Source organism: Impatiens glandulifera, chromosome 1, assembly GCF_907164915.1.
Source record: "Impatiens glandulifera chromosome 1, dImpGla2.1, whole genome shotgun sequence".
Lineage (NCBI taxonomy): Eukaryota > Viridiplantae > Streptophyta > Magnoliopsida > Ericales > Balsaminaceae > Impatiens > Impatiens glandulifera.
In genome coordinates, this window is record NC_061862.1 from 68174228 (window position 1) to 68195949 (window position 21722).

General features: G+C 36.7%; 1 pseudogene; it reads right to left on the reverse strand.

Annotated features, from left to right (window-relative positions):
- Positions 1-624: 624 nt before the first annotated feature.
- LOC124931031 lies at positions 625-20829 on the reverse strand (annotated as a pseudogene).
- Positions 20830-21722: the final 893 nt, after the last annotated feature.

Below are 21722 nucleotides of genomic sequence, written 5' to 3' on the forward strand. Positions count from 1 at the left end.
AAGAGAGATGTTGTGGTTAAATATGTTGGTCGACTTAAGTAAGATAATAAAAGTCGGATAAGTTGAGATTGTTGGATGCAAAATATTCGGAATTTGTCAAAATGAAATGAAGTCACTAATATGATGAAATGATTGAGTAAAATTGTTCGAAGTGATGTCAAATTTTCAATATAGAATTTTAAGTGCAAAAATTATTATTATATAAATTTTATACGATAGTGATGGTATTTAAAAAATATAATGTATATATTTTGTTTATATCTTTTAACTGTATAAATGTAAAATGAAAAATAATAATCTATGCCTTAATTTTGTCAATTTTTGAAAACTTTGAGTGGATTTATTTGATTGGCAATTTGAATAATATATTAATTTTGCATATTAATGTACAAAATATTGGCCTTCAAAATTCTTGCATTCCTAACATGAAAATGGTTTATCATGACATTAAGGAATATTAAGAAGAAAATCTAAAAACTTTAAGCAAATTCTAAGGACTCAAATTCACCATAAAAATCATAATAAAAACTTAAAAATATAACATGTCACATCACTTGTTTAAATAGATCACTTGTTTGAATGGAAAAGAACCAAATAAAACAGAATTATATCTATAATATCATTTTAATTTCCCTCAAGTATTCTCTTAATTTCTGAATTAGGTTTGGCTAACTCATATGGAATCTGCAAAATAAAACAAAAATTGTATAAGTATTTGGAATAAAAACAAAAACAAATGAAAATATATTTACAAAAAATTACTTTTCCATCGTGATTAGTTTTATATCTGGAAGCACCAAATTCCAACAATAAAGTTACAAGTTTAGCATTTCCATATATAGTTGCTGTATGTAGAGGCTGATTCCAAAAAAGAAAAAATGAAAAAAAATTTGTGTTACACTTTAGATATAAATAAAATATTCCACTTCCATATAAAATATCACTAACAAATTTACCGTTTCACCGTGTATATCAACCGATTGTATTAGTTGTTTTGTACTATCAAAATTATCGGTCTCAATATCTGACAATAATTTCACAATATTGATATTCCTACCGGCCACAGCTTCATGCATGCATAGGCTGTTCGAAACAAATAATAGAGTTATGTTATAAACAGTTTTATTTAATTTAAAAAACAATCTTAATTTAAAAGATGAATCCAGCTCACAGTTTGACCAAGCACATCGGTTGAGTATAACATTCTTTTTATAGCATCTGCGTTTGTATTATTGAATATAAATTCAACGATTTTAAACAAACCTACAAATATAATATTTTATCAAAAATATTATATATATATAATGTTATCATAAAATTAGAATAAAGATAAAAATTAACCTAATCCACAAGCCGTGTGAAGAGCAATAGCTCCATTTATATTCTTAGTCTCTAAATTAGCCCCTCCTAAATTAGCCCCTCTTCCAACTAGTAGCTGTAATATAAATTTTTACATTGTCTTCAAATTTCAAATATTTAGTTATTAATGATTTAAATATTTACCTCAAAAGATCGTCGGCTAAAACAAATACATGCATGGTGAAGAGCAGTCTCACCGTCTATTGAACATTCATCTATACTTCCAACTAAATCATCTAATAATAAAATAATAATATAAGTTCTTTGTGAATATTATTTATTTATAAATTTGTATACTCTATAAATATTCTTAATATTAATAACTTTTATGAAAAATATATATATATTGAATGAAAAAAAAAACATTAAAGTTTCATAAAACTATATAAAAAAATATATATTCAATTAAAGTATTTTTTATTATATTATTAACAACTGCACCTACAATTAAATAAATAATATGAAATTAAAAAATTATTAAATAAAACATATCAAAAAATATAACACATACCTATAGCAATGTTAAGTCCATTGACATCTCCTCTATTAATGGTGGTTGCGATCTCTAGGAAATTGGAATGAGTATTTAATTCAATCTCGGCCATAATTACACTGTTTTCACCAAATCCTTCTTTTTCGTATATTGGAATCGATCAAATTGGGTATAGCCATTATTTATTTTTTGGTTGAAATTGAAAAACATAGTTTGGTATTGATAAAGATACAGTATATATAAAACAACCCTAACAAACAATGAGATATTCTAGGCTAGGTTAGCGGAAAATAAAATTAATTATATTTTTATTAATATATATATATATATATTAAAGTAGAAATTAAATTTCAAATAATTTGGTTCTTTCCGGAAGAGTTCGTGGTGTTTTCATTCCTCCGAAGAGTCTGCAGCTGAAAACCCTAATGCTCAAAAAAGCGGTTGAGTCCCTCACTTTTAATTTTTTAATTAAATTAGTTTAGAATTATTAGTTTGATTTAGTTTATAAACACAAATAAGTCGCCAATAAGTTACAAAAAAAAATCAACACGAATAAAATAAAATAAAAATATTTAAACTTTTAGCTAACATGATAGATAATTTAAAAATAAAATAAAAAGAATAAGTTGAAACATTAAACATATCTAACACATTATAATATTCAATGTCCTATAAATATATCTCTAATCATATAACAAATTAATGAATTAAACTAAATCAAACTAGGTCGTCTCTAATATGTATATATAAATTTAATTTGATTGGCCATGTAAATTGCACTGCAGATAGTTTCTTACAAAGTGAGCAACCTTTTTTTAATAATAAAACCAGTTTCGAAATATAGAAAATCAAGATATTCTGGAATGCTCTTATAAATCATTGGTCAAAAAACAAATGCAGTAAAATGTCATGCATTTTCATAGGAAACAGCTATAGCTAACTTCAAACAGTCTCCTTACTTAGACGGTGTAGTCTTAATATGTCCATTCTTATATTATTTTTCCTTTTCGAGTGAATTGTAAAGTTGAGAAAAGAGGAGTGCATATTATTAATGTTTATCTCATATCGTAATACAACACACTTGTTTCTAAAATTGAAAAAAAATCGGAAATTAGATGCCTATCACGATTAAGGCATATATGTGAATATATAAAGGTGACACCGCTTGTCCTTACTAGTTTAGAACTCACTAATCTCATTGATTCCACCTACTTAATATGTTGGCACACACGGGCCGTATAATAGATCCCTCCACATAACGTTTCATTCGAAAAATGTATACATAACCAACATTGCAGTCTTACACCAAATAGTACTTTTTCCGGCATTTATTTGCTGACATATATTAAGTGCCGGACAAATATATAAAATGAAAACAAATTAAGTTTACATTTGCGTTTCTTGATAACCTTTTAATTTTCTTTTTTTCTTTTAAATTTAGTGACCTTTCCATTTATCATTATTGTTTTTTATTAACTTTTTTAATGAAGACGACATAAATTCATTTAGACCCTTATTATAAAATTCTTTTACGATATCTTACTCTATCAAATATATTATTTCGCCCTAAACTTAGCTGACGTTGAGGCTGATGATATTGGAGATGGTCATAAATCGATGACTCGAGGTTCCAGGTTAAGACAAAGCCAACGTGAATCTGGCGATAGAGAAGAACAAGAGCGGGGAATCTGAGTGTGGATTTAGTGTATCCATAATGGATTTTTCGAGTTGGACTGAAATCGTTTAGACTGTTGGAATTTTTAGGGTCACTTGTATAATAAATAATTGTGCATGTGTCATATTTAATATAAGCCAAAATAATGTGATTCAATGTGAAATTAAGTTTATGGCTTATGGGTGTATTTGTCATGAAAATAAAGTGAGGATACCTAAGTGACATTTCTAATTTTATGAAGGGGTTAAATTAGAAATTGTCAAACTATAATAACTAACTTATTGTTGGTTATATGTAACGGTAATGGTCCCCATTTGAAGTAACGTCAATTCTCCTTTGTGTCCCCATCAACAGAGAGAAATCTATTGACTTACTCATCAAATGCAAGAACCATTCCATATAAGGAAAGTTTAAGGAAAGAATCATTCAATCCATGCAAAGTTTAAGGAAATAGAAGATTCATTATTCATGCGATTAATTAAGGTACGCTTCCGCCTCATTCAGATTTTAATTTCTCATACATTATTAAATTATGGTATCAGAGCCATCCTAATTTAATTATGTGAGAAAATTATATCGGTGATATATATGCATGCAATTTATATGATTTATATGTATGAAATTCATAATAAAAGCATGTTATTAGGAATAATTTTTGATAATTTCAAATAAAGTTGGTATAAAGATATAAAGATTTATTTTATATTTATGAATATTTAGTTTCTCTGGTTTGATTAAGTTCATAAATATTTAGATTTATGATATTTAGATTCGGATAAGGTCAGATGAACGATTATATATTAATTAAGATTGACGATAGATTTAAGATATATTATAATTATCTATTTTGACTAGTTATTATATTATTAAGATAAGATCCCTAGATTCAGGGATATTTAGATTCTTTGGAATGATATATGCATTCATTTATGAATTGGGATTAATTAAGATAATTTAAAAGCATGTATGTTAGTCGGATTATATATATATATATATACGACGATAAATTAAGGGATATTTAAATTTTATGATTATTAAGATAAGATCTCAATATTCTAATTTTCTCTCTCATAATTTCGGAATATATGGATATTGATTTCGGAATATATGGATATATTGATTTTTCCAATAATATGGAATAACTGATTAAAGAATATAAAGATTTATGATATTATTTAATAATGTTTACTAGATTTAGATTCATGATAATTAGATTCTCGTTTAGATTTTCTAGTTAAAAGAGGAATTTTCTGTTTTAAAGTTTAGATTTTATCGTTAAAGGGAGAAATTCTCTGTTTTAAATTGACGGTTGATATTTGTTGTTAAGGGATTAAATAATATATAATATATATTATAAATCAAAAGATAAGGAATAATCTTTAAGTTTAATTTAAGTTTAAGTGTATATATATATAAATCAATATATAATAAAATTTTAATTATATCCTTTATTTTAGGATTAAAATTTTTAATTATATCCTTTATTTTAGGATTAAAAGATTGAGGTTAATAATGATTATTAATAATTGGATTTAGGCTAATATTTGAAATTTGGTCAAATAAATCTTGAAGATTTATTATTTAATTTAATTAATATAAGATATTACAAATTTCAAATTCAAGAAGTAAGATTTGACTTACGGTATAATTTTATTTTTTATACTAAAATAAACTATATGTTTCTTTGGAAAAATATATATTATTGATTTGGGTTATATATAATAATATGACATTTAAATTTAAAATAATGATATTATTGTTCATTATTTAGATTGTATTGATTGATACAAATAATCACCAAAAGTGACAATGACAATGTTTGTTGAAATTAATTCAAGACAATTTTGAATGGTAGTATTGTGTAATTCATGTGATTATATTATTTGGCCCAAAGGCTGATAATTAATTGACAGAATTGCATTAATACTTGTGATGATAAATATGTAATAATTATAAAGTCTTATTTATGTAAATAATTAATCCATCCAAAGATAGATTGATTATTTGACATGTCTTATTATTAATGTTTGATCATTACACCAAAATACTATTAGCAATTAATATTACTGTCCAAAGACTTGATATTAATGTTGCATTAAGTATTTTGAGATGGGATAAATCATTATTTGAATTTAATTGTTACTTAAGTTTATAAATGTGATCAACTATTTTATTAAATATTCTAAGTGATTGAGGGCTATAATTTTTTATTATGTCAAGTTGAAAATAGTTTTTTTTTTAGACGAGACTGAAATATTTTTTTGAGGATATTGAGTTTGAGGGGAGAAATGATTGTGTCTTTAAAAATGATTTAGATCAATAATTCCTATTGTGGAAGATTTGATTTATATCTCAAGTGTTTTTTGACATTGATAAGGATTTTATTGATATTGAGGATAATGTTCAAAAATCAAGAGTAACAAGACAATACGATCAAACTCATTAAGTACAAACTCAACAACCTCAAAATCAAGTGTCTTTATGACAATTCAATTTAATTGAATTACTCTTTAAGAACAATTTATGGTACCCGTTACATATTTTGATATGGAGCTTCACCATAGTAGATGTTAAGGGGTTTTTCAATAGAGACATTGAAAAAACAATTTGGTGCAATGAGAATACTTTGTGTCGAGAGACCAAATTAATATGGTTTGCAAATTAAAGAAATTCATCTATAGACTTAAAGAAGCGTCTCGTTAGTGATACCATAAATTCCACAAAATAACAATTCTCTCTTTTGGTTTTGAGGTGAATTTAATTGATTATTTGTGTATCACAAGTTTAGTGGGAGTACACGTCCATTTATGGTTTTATATGGGTGACATTTTGTTTGTCACAAATTTTGCTTGACATTAAGTAGCCAATAATTATGAGATATTTGAAAAGAACTAAGAATTAAATGCTCACATATAGGAAGTCGGATAGTCTTGAGATCATTGAGTATTCTAACTCCGATATTACGGGATGCCAAAATAGTATGAAATCCATTTTTCGCTAGCTGGTTTTGACACTTATGGCGTCATCCACTATTGCAGCGAAATTTATAACATGTTACTAGGCATCAAATTAAGTGATTTTGACATCAAGTTTATTTTATGAAATAAATGATACAAAGTGGATAAATTTCTATAAAATATATATGTACAAACTCTATGGTTATGAACCTCATGCCAATAAGTTTATCATCTAATATCTTTCATGAGGATATTGCTCGTATGAGTGTTGTAGAGATCAACGATCTCTAACTTCAGTGGGAGTTTGTAATTTTGACATCTTCCAGTTTAATTATTTTATAGATATTTATAAAGTTTTTATTCTGATCAGAACTTAAGTATTATTCAGTTCATTACACTTTGTATAATTATGTTTAAAATATGATCTCACTAAAGTTAAGTAGGACCAGTTGAAAATTGACATGAAAAGATCGCCTTGCATGAAATTTTCATTCCTCACATTCATGATATGATTTGTCAATTAATTGTATTGATTTATGTGATCATTGTTGGGTCTAGTTGTGCTTAAATACAACGATGAGCTCTTTGGTCCTATATTGATATAATTAATTGATAAAATTGTTTATACAACATATGATTAAGATGACATAAAACTTCAGGCGCATTATGGTTGATACATTTATTTGTGTACATACGTGACCCAGTGGGAGATTGTTGTAATTTTTAGGGTCACTTGTATAATAAATAATTGTGCATGTGTCATATTTAATATAAGCCAAAATAATGTGATCTAATGTGAAATTAAGTTTATGGCTTATGGGTGTATTTGTCATGAAAATAAAGTGAGGATACCTAAGTGACATTTCTAATTTTATGAAGGGGTTAAATTAGAAATTGTCAAACTATAATAACTAACTTATTGTTGGTTATATGTAACGGTAATGGTCCCCATTTGAAGTAACGTCAATTCTCCTTTGTGTCCCCATCAACAGAGAGAGAAATCTATTGACTTACTCATCAAATGGAAGAACCATTCCATATAAGGAAAGTTTAAGGAAAGAATCATTCAATCCATGCAAAGTTTAAGGAAATAGAAGATTCATTATTCATGCGATTAATTAAGGTACGCTTCCGCCTCATTCAGATTTTAATTTTTCACACATTAAATTAGGATCTAATCAGGATAATTCTAACATAGACTAGATAAGAAATTTAATAAAAACATGGACATTATTCAATAATTAGAAAATCATAAACTTAATTAGTCAACAAAATCGTGTTCCAAGTAATATAGATGTGATTTGCAGAAATTTAAGGTGTTATTTCCACATTTCTTCAACTTATTTATTTACCCATTATAATGAATTCAGCAAAATTCTATTAATCAATTTTAATTAAGGACGCAAAAACTGTGATTTTCGTTTGAGTCAAGATTTTTATCCATAATTTAGATGCATCTGACATTTCTAAAACAAATTGATCTAGCCGAGATCTATGGTAAGAAAATCCCTTGTTTATTATGGAGCTCTAAAATATTCCTATTTTAAAATGATTTTTTAAATGATACCACCACGAGACATCGATCTTCTTCTATTCGAGTCATTCCTTTATTTTATGTCATGTAGAGATCTATTTTTACTCTTTCCTCACGACTCTGAATTTTCACCTACTAAAGGTTTAAAGTTGGTGTTGGAATTATTTCCAATATTTGGGTACATATATTATTTAATAGTTGCATATTAGTTGTTATCATAATAAAAATTAAAGCTCAATTAAAGTGATCTATTAAAGTATAAAAATTATGGGGGCTTATTTAGACACCTATAATAAATGTGGGGATTATTTGTGTAGAAGTAGAAATACTATTTAATTTTTTATAATAAATGAGTATATTAGGGCTAGGTCCCCAACCCATATTGATAGCCTACTTAATTTGTTTTTTCTCATCAAATAAAAAATTTATGTTCATCTCTCAAGAACATTCAAAAGGACTATTGATATAGGGCTGGAAGACTTAAACCCCGCCCACATCAGACATTCTAATTCAGGTCCATATCCAGAACAAGAAAATCCAAGATCTAGAGAAGATCCAAGGTCTAGAGAAGATCCGAAGAACGACTTAATGAATCGTTCTTCATTTTAGATTCAAGTATGTTTCCACAACTTATGTTTGTCTCAATTTATCGACATAGAGTATAAAAATTATAGACTTAATGATTAAAGATTAAAGATCTAGATTACAGATTCTAACAAGTGGTATCAAAGCCTTCTCTATGTCTATCTATTGAGATTTAGGTTTATAAGATTTTTAAGAATATGAACCGACATTTTTTTATATGTTCTTGATCTAATTCGACTAGAACTTATAAGGACATATATTATTAATAGAATGGTGTTAAACCGTTTTCTAAAAAAAGAATAAATGAATCAAATTAATTAAATATATAAATGTATATTTTTAAAATATATATTAAATTATAAATATATATATATATATATATATATATATATATATATATATATATATATATATATATTACTAAACTTTTCTTTTTCAAATTTATATCTTTCTTTTTTTATTTTCATTTTTTTAAAAGATGTATTAATAATTCAATTCAACCAGATCTTCTATTTTGTACTAGTATGAGTTGAATCATCAAGAAATTATCTTATAATGATCTAATTTCAAATTAAGTAAATATTTATAATTAAAAATTAAAGTGATAAATTATTAATTAATTATTTTTAGATATTAAAAAAGTTAAAGATAAAAAAATTATTAAATATTTTTAGATGTAAGGTAAAATTTTAAAATTAAAGAGAGAAATGAATACGTTTCATTGCTTCTTCCTTCATCATTCCTCTTAAATAATATAAAATAATATATTATTATTTTAAGCCTAACGGTGATAGAGTCAATCCAACACTCATCACATCACCTGAGTTGGACTAAATAATTATTAGTTATTTGTGTTTTAGAGTAGTTTAATTTTAACTATTAGTTATATCAATGATGTAATAACATATAAAATTATAAATATAAATTAACAATATAAAATATTTGAATTTCGGTGAATTTGAAATAATTATAAAAATTCATATTGAGTAATCCTAGTTGAATATGTGAATAAAAATTTTCGAAATGAGATCACGAGATTAGTAATATAGGTCAATTAAGGAATAAGAGATATGTTGGTCGACAGAAGTGAGATAATAAAAGTTGAGATAGTTGAGATAGTTAGATGCAAAATGTTCAGAATTTGTCAAAATGAGGTGAAGTGTAACGAAGGGTCTGTCTAATGCGGAAAAACTCACCAAAATTCAAAACTTTGGTTAACCCTTTGTCCGGCTCAGGTCCTCCTCGCAAGCACCTGATCAGCCAACTCCTTACTTAAGATTTCGCCTAAGTAAACAACTTCCCAGCAAAAATATTTTTCCAATAACGAACAAAATAAAACGAAGATAGAAAACAGCAAAGAGGCAACACAATTACGGCCGAAGCCAACCCTGTATCTTACTATTGATTCACACTCAACCAAAGAAGTTTACAAGGAACCCACGGGTAGGCACAATCCCCAGGCTCAAGAATATCTCTCTAGTTCTTAATTGATGACTTGATCGATTTCTTGATTGAATGCCTTAGGGTCGCCTCCTCTAGAGATATAAATAGGATAGAAAACGTGTACAACCAACTTTGCATAAGTCTACGCTGAATAAATCATCTAAGACTTAGTCTTCCGAAAATATAGGGACTTTGACCGGACCTTCCCGAAATACTCGGTCTCGGCCAAGACTTTGACCGGGCCTTCCCGAAATACTCGGTCTCGGCCAAGACTTCTTCCGTCTTTGACTTAACGCTGCGCCTTTCTTCGGTCGCCCAGTGGATCGGGACTTTAACGGTCCATGACTGGCCCAAGGCCCAATCCCTGGTCGAGGCCTAATCCATGCACAATGATCTGGCCCATGCTGAAACGCTTCGGTCCTCGGTCTTCTCTTTCCCTCGGTCGGATGCGTCGGCCAGGCTACCTTCTCTCGGTCCCTGCTTCAGCCAGGTTACCTTCTCTCGGTCCCTGCTCCTTCCTGCACACTTTTCCGCACCTATGCCAAGGCCCCCACACGCGTGCCTTGGTATCTCCGGTCTGGTGCCCGAGCTCCACACTTGGCTCTTTTCTGGGCACCTCCTCTCGGTCCTGGCCTGCACTCAAGTTGGCCAGGCCGAGAGTCAGCAACTAGGGTTGTGACAAACCAGCCCCACCCACCGGACTCAACGTCCGCGTTGAGGGGTTCTCCACCAGACCCTTACTCGTCAAGTACGCCTGCACCTTATCCGCAAACTGCCACAGGTTAGTATTACGTACCCATGTAGCATCCTCCCGGCTCTCTCCGTGCCATTGGACTAAGAAGTCCGTGGGCCTGTTCTTGACACTATGACCGGCTGTCCTGTGATCCAGAATCTGGGCCACTTCTTTTTCGGTCTCAAACTGCACCACGGGTGGGGCTCGCCTAGCCTGCACCCTGGTACCATCGGCCATGTCCTCGTGAAACTTCTTCAAATAGCTCACGTGGAATGTAGGGTGGATCTTCAACCGGTCTGGAAGAGACAACCGATAGGCCACCCGACCGACCCTTTTCAACACCTCAAAAGGCCCGTCATACTTAGGAATTAGTGCTCGCTGCCGACTCTTAGCACTAATCCGCTTCCAAATCTGTGGAGTCAGTTTCAACAAGACCTGATCTCTGACCTGGAATTCCACTTCTCTTCTACCCGCATCAGCATACTTCTTCATACGCCTCTGAGCCTTCTCCATGCTCTCCCGAGCCAAGTCTAACATCTCTTGCTTAAGCTTGGCGAAGCGGTATGAAGCAGGACAATCACCCCCACCGTTCCTTGAAGCTACTGTGTGCGGGGTATTGGGCTGGACCCCCAATACTATCTCAAACGGACTCTGGCCCGTTGATGAAGACCGATGCAAGTTGTAACTGAACTGTGCAACATCTAGCAAGCCGAGCCAATTCTCTTGGCTGCTTGTCACATAATGCCGCAAGTACTCCTCGAGCACTTGGTTGATTCTCTCCGTCTGGCCATCGGTCTGCGGGTGATTGGCCGTCGAGAATTTGAGTTATGACCCCATCATATTGAAAAGAGAAGTCCAGAACCTGCCTGTGAACCGAGCGTCCCGGTCGCTCACCATGTCCTTCGGCACTCCGAAATTTTTCACAACATTCCGGAACAATAAGTCAGCTGCGGTCTCGGCTGAACACACCTTGGGCACCGGTATGAAGACCGCATACTTCGAAAACCTGTCCACCACAACTAGGACCGAGGTCTTCCCCTCCACCTTGGGAAAACCGAGAATAAAGTCTAAGGAAATCGACTGCCACGGTCGATCAGGTATGGGCAGGGGCTGCAGCAAGCCCGCTTGTCTCCTCTTCTCGGTCTTGTCTAGTTGACACACCAGACACGTCTTGACATAGAATTCCACGTCCTCCAACATATTGCTCCATGTGTAGGACTGTGAAAGAAGCGCCATCATTCGACCTACTCCAGGATGACCGGCCCATTGTGGATCATGGGTCTCTCTGAGTAGTTTCTGACGCAAGGGCCCGGTTGGAACGACCGCGCGCCCTCCTTTGGCAAAAAGCAGACCATCTTCAAGCCAATATTTCGTGTTTTCTCCCGCAAACACCTGCTTCACCGTAGCTTGGTAAGCAGCATCATTCTTGGCAGCTTCTCGGATCTCATCCATGAACCCTGCCTCCACCAGTGTCAAGGCTGCCACATATTCCTCGGTCGTCTGGCGGCTGAGTGCATCGGCCACTTCATTACTTTTCCCGGGCCGGTGCAGCCATTCGAAATCAAACTCGCTGAGAAATTCTTGCCACCTCGCTTGCTTAGGGGACAGCTTCTTCAGAGTCTTGAAATAAGTGTTAGCCACGTTGTCGGTGACCACCACAAACTTGGTGCCCAAAAGATAGTGGCGCCATGCCTCAAGGCAATGCACAACCGCCACCATCTCCTTCTCATGAGTTGAATATCGAGTCTCAACATCTTTGAACTTCCTGCTTTCGAATGCAACCGGATGCCTCTCCTGCATCAGCACCCCGCCCAAAGCTCGGTCGGATGCGTCGGTATGTACTTCAAAAGGCCTGTCAAAGTGTGGCAGTTGCAACACGGGCTCGGTCGCGACCGCGTGCTTCAGGGCTGTAAATGCGTCTTCACATCTGTCTGACCAGACCCACTCTCGGTTCTTCTTTAGCAAATCTGTAAGGGGCCCGGTCTTCTTGGAATAATCTTTAATGAACCTGCGATAATAGTTGGCAAGACTGAGGAAGGACCGCAGCTCGGTCGCTCGGCTTGGTCGTGGCCACTTTTCGATAGCAATAACCTTGACTGGATCCATTCTGATTTCACCATGTCCGACAATGTGCCCCAGAAAATTGATTTGCTCCAAACAGAACTCGCATTTGCCCTTGTTTATGTAGAGGTGGTGCTCTCGCAGCTTCTCAAACACCCACTCCAAGTGGCTATAGTGCTCCTCGGCCGAGGCACTATAGACTAAGATGTCATCCAGGTAGACCACAACGCTTCGGTCTAGCCTTTCATACAAGACATCATTCATCAGGTTGCAGAACGTAGCAGGCGCATTGGTTAGGCCGAAAGGCATAACTAGGAACTCATATGACCCATAGCGAGTCACACACGTAGTCTTGGCCACATCTTCGGTCGCCACCCTAACCTGCCAGTACCCTGATCTCAAGTCTATCTTTGAATAGACCCGCGCCTGTGCTAGTTTATCAAATAAATCCAACACGTTAGGGATCGGGTATTTATTTTTGACTGTTACCTTATTGAGGGCGTGGTAGTCCACGCACATCCGCAAGGAGCCGTCCTGCTTCTTCTGGAACAGAATGGGAGACTCGTATGGCGCTTTGCTGGGCCTGATCAACCCACCTTCCAGCAGCTCGGTCAGCTGCTTCCTCAATTCCACCAACTCTGATGGACCCATCCGATAGGGAGCTTTAGCCGGTATCACTGCCCCGGGCTCCAGCTCGATTCTGTGGTCGATGTTCCTCTTCGGAGGCAACACCTTAGGTAACTTGGGCGGCATGATATCTTCATACTGCCCCCATCAAATCTGCAACTCTACTCGGCACATCCGAGTAAACGTCGGGCTTCATCTCCACTAATGTCGCCACGTAGGTACGCTCTCCACGCCTCAAGCCCTTCTTGAGCTGCATGGCAGATAGCATGGCCGTCTTCTTCTCCTTGGCTGCCTCATAGCGCCCGGCTATGAAGGATGGATTCTCTGGCGCCGCAATGAAAATCCCTCCTAAGTGTGGCATAACCGCCACATGGGCCGCGGCTAGAAATTCGATTCCTAGGATGACGTCGAAGTCATCAAGGGGGATGGCCATGAATTCCACCCGGCCCTTCCAAGACCCAATTTGTAGCTCCGCCGTGGCCTGCCCCTTGACTGGCTGAGCTTCCGAATTCACCGCCTTCATCTTCGAGCGGTGTTGAGCAATCTCTAGCCCAAGCTTGCTGATCTCTCTATCAGCAACAAAGTTATGGGTTGCACCGGTGTCAACCATAGCCATAACTTCCTTCCCATTGATCTTGATCTTCACGTACATCAGACCACGGGGGCTTTATGTGGCACATAGGCGCCGGCCTGCATTGCGCCTAACATCTGCAGCGGGTTCACCCTAGAAGGCACATCATCTTGTTCATCCTCTTGACCCTGGATCGCACTTACTCTGCCGCGCTGCGGGCATTCCCGCATCAGGTGATCACCATTGCACAGGTAGCATCCAGCTTGTCTTCGGGCCGGACCGGCTTTACTCCCTCGGTCCGACTCTGTTTTCTTTCGGTCATGACCGGCACTTTTGCCTCGGTTATGACTTGTCTTTCCCCCTGGTCCTCGGTCTCTACCTTGGACTCTGCCCTTCCCCTTGTCTCTGGCGGAGGGCTTACTTGGCTCGGCGCTGACCGCGCCAATTGTTCTGTAATCGGCCAACCGATCGGCCCCAGCTATGGCCGAAGGTAGGTCCTTCACATCCAATCTTCGTAGCTCGGTCTGGGCCCACGGTTGCAGTCCGGCTAGAAAGTTGAACAACTTATCCTGCTCTGACATGTCCCGAATGTCCAGCATAAGGGAACTGCAGCTCTTTACATATTCTCTAGTAGAACCAGTATGGCGTAGACGGCGGAGGGACTCGCGGGCTAGCCAAGAAGCATTCCCCGGGAGGAATTGCTCCTTCAGTTCTCGCTTCATCACATCCCAAGTGTCGATCTTGTCGCGCATCGCACTAGCATCATCTGAAAGGCGGGCTCTCCACCAAAGCTTGGCATCGCCTACTAGATACATGCTTGTTACCGACACCTTCTTATCTTCAGGGATCTTGGAGGTCTCGAAATAGACTTCCATATCCCAAAGGAAATTCTCTATCTCCTTAGCGCTCTTGGCTCCTCCGAAAGAACAGGGCTCGGGTACCTTGAATTTCGTCGATGGAGCTGCTGCGTTCGGGGCATCCGAACCAGCCGCGCGCCTAAGCAATCGCACCTCGATCTCCAGCTCTTCTATCCGTGAGATGAGTGCGTTCTGCCTAGTAATCTGTTTCTGCTCTAACATGTCGCTCAAACGCCCAATGTTCTTTTGAGCAGTTTCCCATTGCGCCTTCAACTCGCCCACCTGACCGAACAGGGAGGGCTCGTTTTCTTCAGCAGGCATGCCTACGAGCTCCTCGAGCTCGGTCAGCCGCGTGTCCGTTTCTGCTTCGAAATCTTCTTGGACCGCACGACTGCTGCTACTAGTCTTCTTCATTATTTTCTTTCGCACAAAATATACGTCGCTGTGCTCTGATACCACTTGTAACGAAGGGTCTGTCTAATGCGGAAAAACTCACCAAAATTCAAAACTTTGGTTAACCCTTTGTCCGGCTCAGGTCCTCCTCGCAAGCACCTGATCAGCCAACTCCTTACTTAAGATTTCGCCTAAGTAAACAACTTCCCAGCAAAGATATTTTTCCAATAACGAACAAAATAAAACGAAGATAGAAAACAGCAAAGAGGCAACACAATTACGGCCGAAGCCAACCTTGTATCTTACTATTGATTCACACTCAACCAAAGAAGTTTACAAGGAACCCACGAGTAGGCACAATCCCCAGGGTCAAGAATATCTCTCTAGTTCTTAATTGATGACTTGATCGATTTCTTGATTGAATGCCTTAGGGTCGCCTCCTCTAGAGATATAAATAGGATAGAAAACGTGTACAACCAACTTTGCCTAAGTCTACGCTGAATAAATCATCTAAGACTTAGTCTTCCGAAAATATAGGGACTTTGACTGGACCTTCCCGAAATACTCGGTCTCGGCCAAGACTTTGACCGGGCCTTCCCGAAATACTCGGTCTCGGCCAAGACTTCTTCCGTCTTTGACTTAACGCTGCGCCATTCTTCGGTCGCCCAGTGGATCGGGACTTTAACGGTCCAAGACTAGCCCAAGGCCCAATCCTTGGTCGAGGCCTGATCCATGCACAATGATCTGGCCCATGTTGAAACGCTTCGGTCCTCGGTCTTCTCTTTCCCTCGGTCGGATGCGTCGGCCAGGCTACCTTCTCTCGGTCCCTGCTTCAGCCAGGCTACCTTCTCTCGGTCCCTGCTCCTTCTTGCACACTTTTCCGCACCTATGCCAAGGCCCCCACACGCGTGCCTTGGTATCTCCGGTCTGGTGCCCGAGCTCCACACTTGGCTCTTTTCTGAGCACCTCCTCTCGGTCCTGGCCTGCACTCAAGTTGGCCAAGAGATATGTTGGTCGACAGAAGTGAGATAATAAAAGTTGAGATAGTTAGATGCAAAATGTTCAGAATTTGTCAAAATGAGGTGAAGTCACTACTATAATGAAATGATTGATTAAAATTGTTGGAAGTTATGTCACAAAAATTAGTAAGTACAAATTTATTTGGGTGGCATAAAAATAGTCAATATGAAATTTTATGTGCAAAAAATAGTATTACATAAATTTTATATGATAGTGATGGTATTTAGAAGATATAATGTATATATATTTTGTTTATATCTTTAACCGTAGAAATGTAAAATGAAAAATAATAATATAGGTTGGTTATATGTCTTCATTTTGTCAATTTTTGAAAACTTTAAAAGTGTGTTTGATGAGGGGGAATTGGAATTGGAATTGAAATTGGCATTGGAATTCTAATTCCAATTTCATAAGAATTGGTAGTGAATTACAATTCAATTCCTATGTTTGGAAAAATTATATAATTATAATTCAATTCCAATTCCTATATTTGGGAAAATGATAGAATTGTAATTCAATTCTAATTCCTATGTTTGTAAAATAAAATATCGGTTCAAAATATTAACTTTTTAAATATGTTTTCACGTTTTTGGCACGTTTAATACGTTTTTGACATGTTTAACACGTTTTTGACATGTTTAACACGTTTTGACATGTTTAACACATTTTTACACGTTTTTGGCACGTTCAAACACGTTTTTGACATGTTTAACACATTTTCACACTTAAAACACATTTTCACACGTTTAACATGTTTTTCACGTTTTTAGTATGTTTAACACGTTTTGACATTTTTAATACGTTTAACATGTTTTTCACACGTTTTAACAAGTTTAACACGTTTTTCATGTTTTTGGCACGTTTTTAACATGTTTAATACATTTTTCACACGTTTAACATGTTTTTCACGTTTTCAAACGTTTAACACGTTTTATACATTTTTGACACGTTTAACACGTTTTTTCACGTTTTGGCACATTTAACACGTTTTTCACACATTATCACACGTTTAACACGTTTTTCACATGTTAAACATGTTTTTCACGTTTTAACACATTTTTCATGTTTTCACACGTTTTTCACGTTTTTCACACATCTTCACACGTTTTAACATGTTTTTCACGTTTTTCACACGTTTTAACAAGTTTCACACGTTTTTAACGTTTTTCACACGTTTTAACAAGTTTAACATGTTTTTCACGTTTTTCATATGTTTTCACGTTTTTCACACATTATAACAAGTTTGACACGTTTTTCACGTTTTTGGCACGTTTTTAACATGTTTAATACATTTAACATGTTTTTCACGTTTAACACATTTTTGGCATGTCTAACATGTTTTACACATTTTTGACACGTTTAACACGTTTTTTCACATTTTGGCACATTTAACACGTTTTTCATACGTTTTCACACGTTTTTCACATTTAACACGTTCTCACATGTTTAACATGTTTTTCACGTTTTTGGCACGTTAAACACATTTATGGCATGTCTAACAAGTTTTTCAAACGTTTTACATATTTTTGACATGTTTAACATGTTTTCACGTTTTTGCAAGTTTAACATGTTTTTCAAACGTTTTCACACGTTTTCACATGTTTTTCACGTTTTCACACGTTTTTCACACGTTTTAACACATTTTTAACGTTTTCCACAATTTTTTAACATATTTTCATGTTTTTGGAACATTTAACACGTTTTTGACATTTTTAATATGTTTAACATGTTTTCACACGTTTTGATAGGTTTAAAACGTGTTAAACGTATTTAAAATGTGTTAAACGTGCCAAATAAGTGAAAAACTTGTTAAACGTGCCAAAACGTGAAAAATATGAAAACGTGAAAAACGTGTTAAACATGTTAAACGTGTCAAAAATGTGGTAAATGTGTCAAAAATGTAAACAAATGTGTTAAATGTGTCAAAAATGTGAAAACGTGTCAAAAACCTGTTAAACGTGTCAAAACGTGTTAAACGTGTTAAAAACGTGAAAATCATGTTAAACGTGTTAAATGTGTCAAGGACGTGAAAAACGTGTCAAGGACGTGAAAAACGTGTTAGGTGTATCAAAACGTGTTAAACGTGTCAAAAACGTGTTAAATGTGTCAAAAACGTGTTACAAACGTGAAAATCATGTTAAACATGTCAAAAACGTGTTAAACGTGTTAATGACGTAAAAACGTGTTAAATGTGTCAAAAACGTGTTAAACGTGCCAAAATATGAAAATATGTTTGTTAGGATCTAGGTAGCCGCTGGAGGACCGGGGGTTGGACCGGTTAGCTGTTCTCACTCGAAGAGTGGTGGTTAATCCGGTTAGAGATTAACACCGGGGTTTCAATACTACACAACCTGTCACAAACCCTTGAACTAGGTTCAAGCGCGGAAGAGGTTTGCTTTCAGGTTGAAGCGGCACACTTGTATGATAGGCAGAATCGGTATTGTATAATGGAGGTTTGAGATTTGATGGGTCGGCTTCGGTAATCTGGAAATTCGGCTTGGATAGAGTTAAGTCGGTTATAGCGGTACGGATAGGTTAGATAATGAAACCGGCAGACAGTAAATAACAAGACAAATTTTATGGATGTTCGGAGATAAAAACTCCTACGTCACCCCTTCCTCTCGAAACCGCGAGAAGGATATTCACTAAGGAATACAAGTACAATCCGATCGAGACTTATTTCCTGCTCGATAACACTCTTACAATTTACACCGAAATTGTAAAACACACTTTAACTTTAGCACTTAGGCTTTCTTAGAACAACACAGTCTTATCACTTGTAGAATAAATGCTCTTATAGTTTCTCACTTGTCCCACTGTGCCGCACATTTACTCTTCTTCAACTGCCCCTTTTATAGGTGAAATATGCCAACGGTCATATTTCACTGCCTTGAATCTGATTGGCTGAGCAGAGGTGCAGTGATTCAGTGTTTCAGAGATTCAGACCTGCGGTCGTTTCCTCAGACCTGATGGTCAACCTCAGACCTGGCATTCTGTCTCAGACCTGGCGGTCTGTTCTTCCGGTATGTAAGACAAACCTGCTAGGTTTGTCTTTTACTCAATGTAGGCACTGTCTGTTGGACAGTTGTCTGTACTTGGAAGATCTTCTTTCTGACTTATCCCGAAGTGGAAAGATCCGGTAGTACTGTCTTCTGCAGCCTGCAGACTTTCCTCAGACTTGTATGGATATGGAAGTATTCAGTCTGTTCCTTTGGTATCATTCTCAACAGATACCCGAATTGTCTTCTTGTACTGGTCGGCCATTTGTCTTAACCGAATGGCTTTTGGTATGAGTGATGTAACCGGACTTCTTCTGGTTATTCCTCTGCCTTGTGGCTGATCGGCTGTTTGATGTTTCCGGTTTTAAGCTTTGGCCGATCCTTTCTTTGTGAGGTCAAGTTCCAGGTATTCTTGGTCGGTTTACTAGCTTGACCGGTTAGTTTTCTTTAGCCGGTTCTTTTTGTTTATCCGGTCCGGTTCCTTGTTCCTGCATGGAAAGTTTATTTAAGTTAGGTTTATTTGAACCGGTCTGATTTTATCTAACAATTTCTCCCTTTTTGATTATTTTATTTAAAATTATCAAAATCATGTAAGTTTGCAACCGTAGGTCGGTTGTTTTATTTGTCCGGATTTTTTTGAAACTGACTTAGGAGAATTTTTCGAAAAATTTTGAGAAAAATTTTGATTTTGGAAAAATCTTATCCTTTATCTTATCAATTTCTCCCTTTTTGATTATTTTATTTAAAATTATCAAAACTAAGTAGAAACGCAAAAGATGGCCGGTTTCAAAAGTAGCTTTATATATAAGATAGATAACCGAAAATAACATAATATGTAAAAACACTAAGGCAAGTAAAGGAAAGAAAGCCCTTATTCCGAGTCCGAGAAGTCATATATGCTCCGCTTTTTCTTCTTCGGTTGCGGTTGACTGGCCGGTTCGGAAAATCGTTGTCTTGTAGACCGGGCCTGCAGGTGTTCTTCAACTTCATCCTCTTCGACTGGAGTAGCATGCTGCGATGTACTCGTGATGACCGTTTCAGTGACCTCATTGAGCAGGTCGGCTATTTGAACTTTCTTAGGGGCTTCCCTCTTTCGCTTTTTCGGCGCTGAAGCAGAAGAGGCCGCCTTTTTCTTCTTGTTGTCGGCTGCGAAGCCTTCCAGCCTCCGTGTTTCCCTTTCCAACCGCTCAGCATCCTTCGCAGCTTGAGCGGCTGCTTTCTTAGCAAGTCCTGGGAACATGGCCTCTGACCTTCGAATCTGTTCGACTTCCTCTTCTTCTTCGGTAAGTTGGGATGATCGCGGTGCCTCCTTCTCTTTACCCGCTTCGGCATCCAGCGCATCCTGGACCCTCTTAGCCGCTTGAGCATCATCCGCTACAGCCGCGGCGTCCGCGTTCATCTTTACCCTTAGCAATTCGGCAACTTGTTCGGAAAGCGCCTTAAGTTCGGCCTCGAGACCCTCATTTTTCTTCTCGAGTTTGGAGACCCGTTCGAGTGTTGTGTCGACCAGGTCATCAGCCATCGTTGTCAATCGTTGATCGGTCTCTCTTTCAAGCCGGTCGAAGTCTTTCTTTAACTCGGAGGTCAAATCCTCCAGAATTGCGGTTCGCTTAACATATTTACTGCGCAGAGCCGCCTCTTCCTACAGATCTTCGTCCATTTCTGAGATCCGTTCCTGATTTCTGTTCAAGAGATACCTTGTGGTGTCGGCGAACTTGAGTGCCGAGCCAACGATTCTTTGGGATCTCTCCTTGAATGGCTGAACCGCGGAGTCTTCAAACTCTTGAATTCAGCTATCAATCCGTTCTGCGGTTGAGTCTTCAAGCCTTTGGAGACGGCCCTCAACCCATTCCTTTGTGAAGTCTGATGCGAAGAGTTCTGGTTGTGAAGGAGGGGATTGCCCGGTGGGTTTAGGATCCGCTCTTTCATCGGTTTCTTTTGATGCCGCATTCTCCCTTGGAGGTGTTGGACATTGATCCGGACTTGTTTCGATCCGGGGAGTAGTGTAGACCGGTATTTTTTTTGACTGCATATTGCTTCTAGCCGGTCAATTTCTTGAATGAGGTCTCCTTTGGCTTTTTCAAGCCTTTCTAACACCCGCGGTGTTAAGGTGTCTTCTGGTCCCACCGCTTTGAACTCCTCCGTAATTTTCCGGATGCGTGTGGTTAGCTTCCGTAGTTGGACCTTTGGTTTTAAGAGGCAGGTTCGGTGTAATACCTCTTGAATTGTGTTGGAGTTTGTAAGATTCATGATCAAGTCCTCAACTTCCTCTAGTCTGTGGATGCACTCCAAGTCTGTGTGGCCCGGTAGGATTTCCCTATACGGTGTGCCGAACCGGTGCTCGTGCCATTCCAGGTATAACTCCTCAATCGACTCGGCTCGCTCTTTGGCGATCTTTAGGAGTTTTAGAGTTAC